The sequence below is a fragment of the Panthera uncia genome (assembly GCF_023721935.1).
Source record: "Panthera uncia isolate 11264 chromosome A1 unlocalized genomic scaffold, Puncia_PCG_1.0 HiC_scaffold_17, whole genome shotgun sequence".
Taxonomy (NCBI): Eukaryota; Metazoa; Chordata; class Mammalia; order Carnivora; family Felidae; genus Panthera; species Panthera uncia.
The window spans coordinates 118,665,781-118,679,774 of NW_026057577.1; positions in this window are offsets into that span (position 1 = coordinate 118,665,781).

Here is a 13,994-nt window from a genome sequence, read left to right on the forward strand (position 1 = left end):
GAAAGGTAGAGAAAAAAGAAACAGTGTAATTTCTGGCCAATTTTATCTTCAATGATTGTGTCTTTTCTTACATACACTCACTCAGAACCAACAAATTACTGTGTTTAAATAAAGGCACACTAGCATCTATAACATATGTCAATGTCTTCAATTCTTCAGGGGGTAGAATGTATGTTCACAAGCCAACTATGACCAGAGAAATCAGCATTGAGTTTGAAACAGCAGGAATATCATCCTGTCGCCAAACAGGTGCACTAGACAATGGTTTTCAATTCTCCAAGAAAGGCCAGCACTTGTTTACTGGATAAGCTCCATACAGCCTCAGACTAGTGAGGGTGATAGCTCAGAAAATAAAGTGGGGGTGAAAGGAGTTTAGGAAATAGCTTTTGGGGATGAAAGCCTAGGGCATTCAAGTACCACAAATTGGTGAAATTTGTCCTCCCAAAGTTGCTGGAAAAGAGCAAATGGCATAAAATCCCAGTTAATATTTATCGACATTACGTGGTGCTGGATGTATGCTTAAGGGAGTACACCGTCTAAACACATTGATGTGGCGGCATGTATAATCGAACGTTGTTTTCCTGAATGAGGAAAATGAAGCAGAAGGGATAAACTACCGTTTGAAAGTCAAGAGGTGAGAGATTTGAACAACAGAATGACCACAGCAGAATCCTAACACTGAAACCTTCAGCCTACATGGGCCAGGTGTCTAATTTCACCATGTCTGGGGCCACCATTCTCAGCGGACTCCCTCCTATCTCCCATCCCCTCACCGGGAACCCCAGACGACAGAGGCCTCTCTTCCTTGGACTTGCTCTGAGTTCCCAAGGTGACACCGAACAAGCGAACAAGTGTATGTGTTTCTGGTGGGAGAAGGGAAGTTCAAGAAACACTGGTGCAAATGATGAACAATCCAAAGGTACTAGGAGGCACCTCAAGATAGATTCTAACGGACAATGTCCTAGGCCTCCCAGGGGAACATTGGTCTCTTAATTGTATTTTTTACCCACCTGTTCTCTCCCCCACGCTGTCCTATCTCTTAGATTTTGGTGAGAAAGTCTTGCTGAGTGACTGCCTTCTTACAGCTAATCTTTTGGTTTTTGAGAAAGAAATCAGATAAAAATCAGGATTCATCCCAGGAAAACCACAGTGGTGTTTCTCACTCTGGTAATGCAAGTAGGTGGCATCTGTGGCCCACCTGACTTACAGGAAGGCTGTGATGTGGAGCTTATGGGAAATAATCTGGTGAGCACTGGTTATTGCACAGAACCAGTAATATTCTGATTCTGATTTGAACCACTATTGTGCCCTATAAGTAGAGTAATTCCAAAGAGGTGTATTTTCTCTAGATAAGTTTACATCTAGGAACTTATGTTAGAGGGTAGTCTATAAATTGGATTGCCATGCTGCTTTAAGTAGAAGACACTATTTTTGAGTAAAAAAGGAAAGATGTCCAAAATATGAATAAGTGACAAGTTGTTGATTCCTGTACATAATGCGATTTCCTTGGAGGGAAATACAATTTGTATGTTTGCATTTGTATAACGTTATAGAAATACTCCAAAATATATCATTAGTGGTTACTTAACCGTTGGGAGGTAGGAAAAAGGAAGGTATAACTTCTGTTTTTACTTTGTATCTTACTGTTTTATTTCACTTGGAAAGAAATATGTATCATTTTGGTGGTAAAATGTTTAGCGATAACTCGAAAGTAATAAAATAATTCTATTCACTTTCCTTTAAAAAATTATCCTGGGGGCGCCTGGGTGGCTCTGTCGGTTAAGTGTCCAACTTCGGCTCAGGTCATGATCTCGTGGTTTGTGAGTTCAAGCCCTGCGTCGGGCTCTGTGCTGACAGCTCGGAGCCTGGAGCCTGTTTCCAATTCTGTGTCTCCCTCTCTCTCTCTGACTCTCCCCCGTTCATGCTCTGTCTCTCTCTGTCTCAAAAATAAATAAACGTTTAAAAAAATTTAAAAAAAAATAAATAAAAATAAAAAATTATCCTGAGGGACACCTCGGTGGCTCAGTCAGTTAAATGTCTAACTTCAGCTCAGGTCATGATCTCACAGTTTGTGAGTTGGAGCCTGTGTCAGGCTCTGTGCTGACAACTTAGAGCCTGGAGTCTGCTTTGATTTTGTGTCTCCCTCTCTCTCTCCCCCTCCCCAACTCATATTTCTGTCTCTCTCTATCTCAAAAATAAATAAACATTAGAAAAAAATTATGCTGATATTTTTGAAGAACTTACTATATATTATGTACTATTCTATATGTTTTATTTTTATTGTGTTATTTATTTATCATTTATTTAGATGTTATTCTGTCTATTCTATAGGTAAGGAAATGCAGCTTTCCAGAATCTAAGTATTTGTTGGCATGAGGGGCTGCTTAGCAAGTGGTTAGTCTGGTAATGTGGCTCTCCGTTGGGAGACCCCACACCTCTGTTATAGTCAGCAGGGCCCCCATCTAAAGCCATCACCTTTGTTTTCCTACCTGGAGAGACATTATCTAAAGTCATGTGGCTGCTGAATGGCTATAGAACCTATTCAATTTGCTCTTAAGGAAGATAAAAATGATGTACGTTCCTTGTAAGATAGGGGGGGAAATAACGTGGCTTCCAAAGAGTCCCCCCTGCTCCAATGCGAAATCCAGAGAAATGAGCCCCCAGTCCACCGCTGTGTCAAGTCTAGAGAAAGAAGAGGCAAATAATATTTGCGTTATTAACAAATATGAATCCTTCTTTATTTTTATTTATTTATTTTTTTTGGAGAGAGAGACAGAGAGAGAGAGAGCACAAAGTGGGGAGGGGCAGAGGGAGAGGGAGAGAATCTTAAGCAGGCTCCATGCTCAGGACAGGGAATGGAGGGCCAATTGCAGGGCTTGATCTTAGGACTGAACCGTGAGATCATGACCTGAGCCTAAATCAAGAATCAGACACTTAACTGACTGAGCCACACAGGCACCCTGTGAAGCCTTCTTTAAAAACAAGAATGGGAACTCTCTTGAGAAATGTGAATTCCTGGAGGTGGACTCCAGCTGTCTGGAGGATGGACCCTGAAAGCAAGAGCAGACCCAACTGGCAAGTGGTCGTTGGGGATTGTAGTGGTGACCCCAGGAAGGTGGCTTCAGCATTTCCTGGGCTAAGGAGCAGGGATATGTCTCCCGAAGGTGAAGAGCCAGTGGACATTTGCATTGTAGAGAGTGGGTGGGACGGGGGGGGGGGGCAGTAACACACAGAGGAGAGGGTCTCCTAGTGGGAACCTACATTACCCAGACAGAGACCTGCTGAGCAGCCTTAGTTCCATGTCAGTCGCGTGGAAACAGAAACCACCCACTGCAGCAGGAGATGCTTTATTAGGGAATCTTGATTTACACAATCTAAAAGTACACTCTTCTTCTTAAATCAAATGGTACTGGTTTCCTGGTCTCCAGTGACCATGAAAGTTTCCTTGAAGGATCACTTAATTATGTTTTATTCTTACACATTTTTTATTTTCTATTCTATTCTGGAAAATGTCTGTGTGTCTTAATGTAGAAACTAAACAGCTCAAATGAAATGGGGTAATATAATCTGACACACTTAGGAAGAAAATGTAACAACACATCTCCAAAGACATTTGGTTGGATCTCCCTTGCCAATCTCTTGGGTACATGTCTGGTCAATCTTATAATTGATTGGGTAACTGTCATATATTTGAGTGGTCTTATTGTCAGCAATCAATTGAAAGTGAACCAAAACTTCCATCTTTCATCTAAATCATTTCTTAGGTCTGCCTGGAGGCCAGCAGGCCCTCTTTGGACAGGATCGTTCCAGTCCAGATACCTCCCACCTGGGCCACCATTTGCCTTCTGTCTGTCCGTGATTGTATGAAACTTGTTCTAGACTCAGAGCCTTTGCAGTTTAATGTTCTCTCTTGATGATAACTCCTCTCTCAGGCTCTGCATGGCTCCCTCTATCGCATTATTCATATCTAAGTTGAAAGGATACTGACACATCTCTGACAATTCTATCCTGACTACCCTAGCTAAGACAGCACCCTCCCAGCTACATTCCTTTCTAATTAACTTGCATAACATTTTTGATAGCACTGTCACTCACACATAGTCTTCTTTCTTTAATTTGTGAGCATGTGTCTTGCTTGTTTCCTTCCACGCAAGTGTCAGATACTTTACAGCAGAACTCATGTCTGCCTTGTCAGTTGCTGTATTTCCAGGGCCTTGATTACCATGCAGCCCAATATAGGCACTTAGAAGGTATTCGTGAATGAAGAAGGAATGAATGCATACAAAATACTCTCCAGCCATTGGCTCAACAGAGGAAGGGCAGATGTAAATATCTGCCTTGGAAGCTTTGTTTGTTTGTTTCATTTTGCTTCTGGGAAGATGCAAGTAAGCTTGTCACCACCATCTAATGCTGGCGTGACCCAGTCAATTAGACTTGCAAAGCTATGCTGAACTTCCTTTGATTAAAATCATGCAGAAAGAGCATGTTTATGTGCTTCATCTCACCAGCCCAGGCTTTCTGAAGCAAATTGCACTGAAGGTTAACATCAACATCCAGTTTTCAGCACTTTGTGTCTGACAACTATTAGTCCTAGGCTGGAAGCCTGCTGCTTCCTTCTCCTCTGTCTTGGCCGGGACATGATTTAACCATCTAGGAGCCTGAAGGATTGGAGCTTCATCTCTCTTGCTCAGTGGGTTTGATTGTTGCCTGCAAAAGTTGAGAGCCCGGGTTATTACCCCCTCGCATGTGATACCAGCCTGGGTCTGGGACGGATCCAGGTACTGAGAGGAGGCTCAGTTGAATGCCCCAGACTACTGGGAATAAGGAGAATGTGGAGGCTGTGTCTGTGCCCCCAACTCTTTAAAAAACTGCCTAGATGGGCTTACCTGGGAACTGATACTGAGGTTCTGACTGGGCCATAGTAGACCCAGCAGAGGTGAGTCCTATAGACCACACGGCTGAGTGGGACCCAGAAAAGCTGGGCCATGCCATTGCTGGTGGAAGCTGAGAGATCTGCGACCTGGTGTCCACACAGGCAGAGGCCCTGGGACTCTGCCCCCTCTAACCCTAACCTGGTGGTTTAGCCATAGCGCTTTCCTCTCTAACTTGGGTTTGTCCACTCCTTCCAAGCCTTGGTGTGGCCACCGCTAGTCCACGCAGTTCTGGGTTTGTGGTTCTGTAGGACAGCCTTTCAAAATAATTTATTTCATTTTACTTCTAAGGACTGCATAGTTTTGGGTTTTCAGATGTACCATTGCTTCCCCCAACTCTTTACTGAAAAACACATTTATTTGTTTGTTCTAATAGACTTTCTCTTTTAGAGCAGTTGTAGGGCACAGCAAAACTGAGCAGTAAAGAGGGAGAGTTCCATGTATCCCTTCCTCTACACTGGCATCGCTTCCTCCACAATCAGTCAACATCCTTCACCAGGGTGGTAGAGTTATTCCAATCTATGAACCTGCAGTGAAATTGTTACAGTTTCAGGCTTGTAGAAGCAGAGCAATTTCTAGATAAAAAGAGTATTCACCTTTAAATATTTAATGCATATTGCCCTATTTACAAAAATCCTCTCAAATTTATTCCTACTGGTGTGTATTAATCACGTTTTCTTTTTTCTGTGTCTTGTGACGTTTTGACATCTTAGAAAACCTCTCTGTCTGTGGACAGACCGCCCCTCCCAGAGCAAGCCCATTTAGAAGTAGCAAAGGACCCAGCCAGGAGCCTGCCTTTGCTGTGCAAACAAACCAATCCACAGCCATACTTCCTATGGCCCAGCCAGTATATTCCTGGAGGCAATATTCCTGTATCTAATCATTGCAGGGCCAGGTGCCAGACAACTAGGGACCACCCCTGTAGCCCAAAGCTGGCCCTAAATATTCGAACTCGCCAATCCTAAACTATTTACTCCGCATGCCTGGTCTTCTCCAAGGAAACTGCAATAAAGGCTCTGGCCTAACTGACTGCTTACTCCTGCTTCTGCTTCCTGACTAAAACCGGGTGTAATCCACTGGCCCTGAGTGGTGAACTACACCTCTCACTTCGAAGGGCACTGGGAGTAACAGTACACTTCTCTTTCGATGGTGTTGACCTCTCCTTGGTGTTAATCAGTCACTTTTAGCAATTGAGACATGGGGACAGAACACGGTGGTGTTTGGGAGTTACTAATTTCCAAGCTGTCACCAATATGGGGTATAATAACAAAAAGTGTAATATGTACTAATGCCCTAGGCAAAATTATAGTCATTGTTTTAAATTGCATTTCTTTGATTTTAGTGAGATTAAACTTACCTTTGGAGGTAAGGTTTGAAGGACGCTTTTCTGAAAATTAAGTTTATGGAAATTAAATTTTTGTCAGCAATTATTTTCTCCAATTTTTCTTTGGCTTTCCAAAAATTTTTTTTGAATGTTTTTATTTATTTTTGTGACAGAGAGAGACAGAACATGAGCAGGGGAGGACCAGAGAGAGAGGGAGACACAGAATCGGAAGCAGGCTCCGGGCTCTGAGCTGTCAGCACAGAGCCCGATGCAGGGCTCGAACCCACAGACTGCAAGATCATGACCTGAGCCGAAGTCGGACGCTTAACTGACTGAGCCACCCAGGTGCCCCTCCAAAAAATTTTTTTTAAAGTTTATTTATTTATTTTGAGAAAGGGAGCGAGCACAGGTGGGGGAGGGCAGAGAGCAGGAGAGAGAGTCCCAAGCAGGCTCCACAATGTCAGCCTAGAGCCTGACATGGGGCTCGAACCCACAAACCGTGACCATGACCTGAGCCAAAACCAAGAGTCGGACGCTTAACTGACCGAGCCACCCAGGTGCCCCTTGAAAAATTTTTTAAGAGGAGAGAACAAAGAATATTTAGCATTTATATATTCAATTGTGTCAGTCTCTTTCTTTTTAGTTCTGAGTCTACACTCATTTTTTTCCATTAAATTTTTTTTAACGTGGTGAGGGCGCACATGTAGACTTTACCATTGACATGTTTTCAAGTGTGTGGTCAGTGGCATTAACTACATGCACGTTGCTGTGCCACCAGCAACACTGAATTCCGTGCTCACAAAAAGTATTTCCACATTGGCCCCTCCCCCAGCCCTTGGCAATCCACATTCCTCCTTGTGTCTCTGTAACTTTGACACTTCCAGGTGCCTCATAGAGGTGGAATCACACAGAATTTGCCTTTTTTGTATTTATTATTTTTTTTAATGTTTATTTTTGAGACAGAGAGAGACAGAGCGTGAATGGGGGAGGGGCAGAGAGAGGGAGACACAGAATCTGAAGCAGGCTCCAGCCTCTGAGCTATCAGCACAGAGCCTGATGTGGGGCTCGAACTCTCAGAGTGTGAGATCTGACCTGAGCCGAAGTCGGATGCTTAACCGAGGAGCCACCCAGGCGCCCCAAGAATTTGCCTTTTTTGAATGGCTTATTTCACTTAGCATAGTGTCCTCTTCCTTCATCCATATTGTAGCAGGTGTCAGAATTTCCTTTTAAGGCCAAATAATACTTCATTGTATGCATATTCCTTATTTTACTTATTCATTCATCTACTGATGGGTGCTGGGTTGCTTCCACTTTTTTTTTTTTTTTGAGAGGCTGAGACAGAGAGAGAGAGAACAAGAGGGGGAGGGGGCAGAGGGGCAGAGGGAGACAAAGAGAATCCACCACCAGAGTAGCTTGGTGATGGTTCGATCCCATGATCCTGGGATCACGACCTCAGCCAAAATCAAGAGTTGCTTAAAGGACCGAGCCGCCCAGATGCCTCTGCCTCCACCTTCTGACTGCTGTGAACAGTGCTGCTGTGAACATGGCGGTAAAGATACCTGTTTGAGTTCCTGCATTCCCTTCTTCTGTCTTTACCCCAAAGGGGAATTTAGCTGGATTGTATGCTAATCCTATTTGTAATTTCTGAGGAACTGCAGTACTGTTTATCATTGCGGTGGTTCCATTTTTTACATTCCAGCAGGAGTGCACAAGAGTTCCAATTCCTCCATGTCCTTGCTAAGGTATCTGCTCTCTTCTTCTTCTTTTTCGATAGCAGCCATAGTTATATTTACTTTTGTATTTTGGAAAACTGGGGGACAAAAGCCTAGGGCACAGTCAATGTGTGTTAAAATGTGGTTCAAAATAAAAAAACAAAAATCCTGTACTTTGAATTTAGCAGTTGTTTGGGCCAGACCTGTCCCCAGTACCTCACTGCCTTTCCTGAAAACTGTGGCTCAGAGAGTCACGTCATCTATTTTTACAAGATTGCACAGGAAGTAACACATGGTGAGAAGAAATATAACACCCAGAGGTCTGTGATGTTTATATTCTGGCTTTGAATCAATACATTGTATTATGCCAAGCACACAATTACTAAATTCCTTACACCCTCCATTCTATTATTTTTTCCTGATCCATAAGTGTTTTCAGTATAAAAATATTACAAAACATTTATTATAAGCTTTCCTTTAAGAAACTGGTCATTAGAAGAATGGCATTGAGTAATAGAGTAATCATAGTCCTTATTTGAAGACATATGTGCTTGCATTTGTATTTACTTATTCTTTTTTTTAATATTTATTTATTCTTGAGAGAGAGAGAGAATCCGAAGTAGGCTCCAGGCTCTGAGCTGTCAGCATAGAGCTAGATGTGTGGCTTGAACTCATGAACTGCGAGATCATGACCTGAGCTGAACTCAGACATTTAACTGACTGAGTCACCCAGGCGCCCCACGTATTTACTTATTCATTGATAATACTATATTAAAAATCAATAAAGCTCCACTGGAGGGAGGTTCCCATTCCTTGCACACCATGCCTCTGCCAGCCCTTGTCTGCAGAGACTTACAGAGTATCTGACTTACAGACATGAAATCCCCCCCATAACAATGGGGGAACAAAATCCCCCCACCTCAACTCACCTGCTTTATGGTAGATCAAGTGCACTAAAAGGAAAAAACCATGGGATTGGTTGGTTGTACCTCATACCAGAAACAGGTGTCCTCATAGAACAATTTAATGCCTATTGAAGACTCAGCTGTTGCGCTATCTTGGAACAATACCCTGTGGAGTTGAGACACGGTTCTCCAGGATGTGCTTTGTGTATTGAAATAATGATGGACACATAATGTGATGTCACGAATAGCTATAGTGTGCAGATCTGGAAACTAAGGAGTGAAAGGAGAATTGGCTTCCCTCATGTCATTACCCATGACCTACACGTCCAGAATTTGTGATTTGCATTTCTATATCTCTCCATTCTGCTGGGTTGGAGGAGTTCTTGGTTTTTGTGATGAAGAGGATGGGGTCCCTTTTACCTGGGGACATAACATGGTTTCCACTAAACTTGATGCTATGCTATTGCCTAGGCACTTTGAGTCTCTATAATGGTGAACTGATAGGCAAAAGAGGAAAATGTTATACTGATGATCAACCTGATTATTGTGATAAGTTTTATAAAGAGGCACAGGGGAATATCTCTGTAATTTGGGGGACTCACCCAGGTGGTAACGATAATCAGTCAATTGTAGAGGCCGTGAACTAGAGCTTATAAAGAGTGAGATCTCTCAGAGATAGATTGAACATTTCCCACTACATCAGTAGCATCACAATACTGGTGTGCTTAGAGGTGAGGAAAATCTAGAATGAGTAGTAGAGCGGGGAGAAGGTGAATATCAGTGATGGTTTTTAAAGCTGCTGCTTCCATGAATATAGTGGGTCTTGTTCTGTGTTCCACTCACCCTATATTCATAAGTCTTTTAATAGAGTTGCTATTGGCTACCACCTTGAAAATTAGTCCATGTTCCACTAACTCTATGGGTACAGAGGAACTTGTTCTGTGTTCCACTAATCCTATGGGCACAAATCTTTTCGTACAGCTGCTATAAGTGCCACCTTGAAAATTTGGTGGCAGAATGGACTTAATATGACACACGGGAATATTTGTGGTACAAAGAAAGGACTGTAATATATGCTTGTGATGTGTGGGACCAACTGATTTTAGAAAACTGTGCTGGGGATTTCTATCCCAGCGAAATATCCCATCGAATACGTGTCTTGGTGGGTTTTCTTCTGCTTTTTCTGAAGCTATGGAAGACCACTTAGCTATGTGCAGTGTTCATTCAGGAGTTAATATCCCTGGTTTATAACCTCAGACATTTATGGAGCAGGAAAAATTAAGCGACTGGAGGGTGTATAGGAATCTGACAACTGTATGCTTGGCATAATACAATGTGTTGATTCAAGGCAAGCATGTAAATATCACAGGCATTAGTGTTATATTTCTTCTCACCATTTGTTACTTCCTATGCAACCTTGTAATTCTCTGAGACACAGTTTCCAGGGGAAGGCAGTGAGGTACTGGCCCAAACAGCTGCTACAGTGTTTAACCATTATCAACCTTTGGCAATCTTGTTTGATGTATGTGTCTCAGATTTCAGATAGAATGTTTTAAAGAAGATCAGAGGCATCATATTGTTGCAACTCTCGATACTGGAGTCTCTACACAGAACAGATCACACCTTGTTCATAGTGCCATCATCATATCTTATAATTTTAACAAGAATTAACACCATCCAGTAGTCAGTACTCATGACCTTCTCCCCAGTTGTCTCAAAAATACCCTTTTATACTTGAGTTCTTTACATGAGGATTCAGAGAAGGTCCATGCATTCCATATGGTTAATATGTCTCTGAAAACTCTTGATTTACAATGATTCCAGTCCACTCTTTTTTCTTGCTTTTCATTTCTGAAAAAGCAGGGTAATAAATCCTGTAGAATAATCCACATTCTAGATTTGGCTGATTGATTGCTATGTGTTGCTTGTACTTCTATTCCTTGTAACTCTTTGTGCTGTCAGGTTTAGAGGAGTGGTTAGATTTAGACTGAATTTGGAGGGACGAGAATACTTTATAGGTGATGCTGTGTTTCCTTTCAATTAGGGGCCACATAGCTTGAGTTATGCCCCTGTTAGTGGGTCCCACTGTGAGCGAAATTCAAACGTTATTAGGGAAGCTTCTGGGTAAGAACCATGTTTCAGTATAAGCTTCAGTATAAGGACTGCCTACAACTAGGACTAAACGATGAGGAGGAGGAGGAGGTTGCTAGTGCCATGTGGAAATCCTGATGTGGTTCACTAGCAACAACGTCTGGGAAGAGGGACAGCATACGAAACAAGAAAAACTTCCATTCATTTGAAGAATACACACAAAAAAGTGAGAGATGACAATAAATAGAAGATTACTGTAGCATGGCTGAATTGTATGTGAAGAGAAGCTCAAAATCATTCTTGATAAGATAACACGCTAATTAAACTATGCAACTGTCAAAAGGACACAAATTAGAAATGTGGGTAATTCATTGCTTTGTTGCTCAGGCTTCGAAGTGAACAGACCTCAAAAGGCTGGTATTCCTGTGAATTCCGAAAAGCATTATGGAAGTATTGGTGGAAAGCTTTGTCCTTTGTTTGTCTAAACAGTACTCCTGGACCCATCTCACAGAAAACATCTCATACAGGTCCCCGGGGATACATACATGATAACATTGATCACAATATTTTTTTGTGATAGAGAGAAGTTGGAGGCAATTGTGCTGTTTATGGAAAATGTCCTGTATTCATTCTATAAAATGTTCTGCAGCAGTTAGCTATAACAAACAAGTTGTATATAGAGCTCAACTGATTAATCTTAAAATCCTAGTGAGGAGTAACTAATTAAATAGAAAGAGATCTATACCAGAATCACATTTATATACGTGAAGAATATTTACATGCCCAAAGCTACAGATTCCATGGGATACATGCATGATTCCATGTAAGATCCAAGTAGGTGAGCTATCTCCTGCTGTGTAACCAACTATCTCACATGTAAGGAACTTGAAACAGCAAACATTCTAAGATGAAGAGAGTTCTAGAGATAGGTGGGGATGATGGTTGGCAACATGAGTGCATTTAACACCGCTGGCCTGTGCACCTGAAAATGGTTGAGGTAGTAAATTTTATGTGATGTGTATTTTACCACAATTTGAAAAATTAGGGGATAGGAAAATCCTCAGCAAGCATGTACTATCTTACACAGCTTGTATTAACCAAGGAGGAACTTTGCAGGGTGATCATCTCACACAATTTCTGGAGATCAGGGAGGAGCTTAGCTGGGGTATCTTGCAGAGGGTCTCTCAGGAGGGTGCCGTCATCTGAAGTATTATCTGGGGCTGAGGGATCACTTTCCAAACTCACTCATCTCCTTGCTGACAAAAGGTCTTAGTTCTTTACCACAAGGGACTTTCCTAGGGATGTTCATACTGTAGAAGCTGGCTGCTGCACATGTAATGATCTAAGAGGGAGGAGAGATCACAATAGAGTAACCAAAATAGACCTGCAGTGTCTTTTGCAACCTAGTCTCAGAAAAGACACATCATCCCTTCCTACATATTCTGTGGGTCCCACCAACCAACCCAGAACAATGTGGAAAGGGACTGCAAAGGGATGTGAATGCCAGGCTGCAGGGATCATTGGTGGCCATCCTGGGAGCTACCTGGGACCTGGCTACCAAGTCACTTTAACGTTTAGTTTCCCCCAACAATAAAGTTTAGTCCAAAGGAAGAAAATGTAGGAGCACCAGGTTGGCTCAGTTTGTTAAGTGTCTGACATAGCCTGGGGTCTTGATCTCGTGGTTTGTAAGTTTGAGCCCTTCACTGGGCTCTACATTGATGGTGTGGAGCCTGCTTGGGGTTGTCTCTCTTTCTCTCTGCCTCTCCCCCACTCATGCTTTCTTTCTCTCAAATGAGTAAATAAACTTAAAAAAATAGAAAATATAGTTGCATAATAATTCTTAATGGCAATCAAATCATCAATGCTTCAAAAGTACTTACAAAGAAATAATAAAATCATGCTCAAACTCTCCAAAATAAAACTGGGATATATATATATATATATATATATATATATATATATATATATGTGTGTGTGTGTGTGTGTGTGTGTGTGTGTGTGTATATGTATGTATGTATATATGTGTATATGTATGTATGTATATTTGTATATATATATGTATATTCAAATCACTTGTATATAATATATATATATATTGCCTATTATAGATATTTTAAGTTGATACCCAATGTTATTGAGAATAGGGCAGTATCTTCTCATATAATTCATGTAGGAAATTAGTGCCGCCATATTTTAAAGAACACTAATTTATATAAATTACACTTATTATGCACAGATCTTTCTACAACATAGAAATTTCACTTTTAGCAATGTATTCATCCAAAAAAGTTCCATACAATGGAGATTATATGAACCACAAAGTAGAAATGGGGAAATTTGAAATAGAATATTTTTACTCCCCTCAAAAAGGTGTAAGTAGGGCGAAAGAGAAGACTCCACTATGTGGTCTTTTAGAAGAAAATACCGGATATTAAGAGGAAAAAATAATTATAAAAGGGAGCGTTTATCATGATTTCATATTTATATGTAACTAGGAGAAATATAGGACCTCAATAGCTTTTATGAGATATTAGGGGCAGATGTGCTTTAGGATTCAGGTTGTGGAGGGTTTTAAATGGACTCAAAAGTGCCTATTTTGAGATATGGTAACTGTGACCATCCCGGTCTAGGGCAGCATTTTGTAACATATCATTGCTATTTATGGTGTTTATGGCATGAAAAAAATGAGTAGTCATGTTAATTGGAATAAATAAAGAGCATAATACATATTTACCTCAGTTCAGATCTGTTGTGATGTCTCATACTTTGGGGACCAAATTGTGAAATAAAAAGAAGAGGTTTTAAGAAGCTTTGGACTTTAGAACTGCTAATAAGAAATTGTGCTCCAATCTGAATCTGTGGTTATTGGCAAGGAGCTTTGTAGAATACTTTCCTTAATCCATTTGGGGACTGTTTATCCACTTTTCATTCCCCTCCCCCAGTGATTAGTTACTAATTTGGAGAGAAGAAAATAAACAGTAAAATTAGAAGTAAAGATGGAATTTCTGGCAATCTGTTATCTTTGATGCTT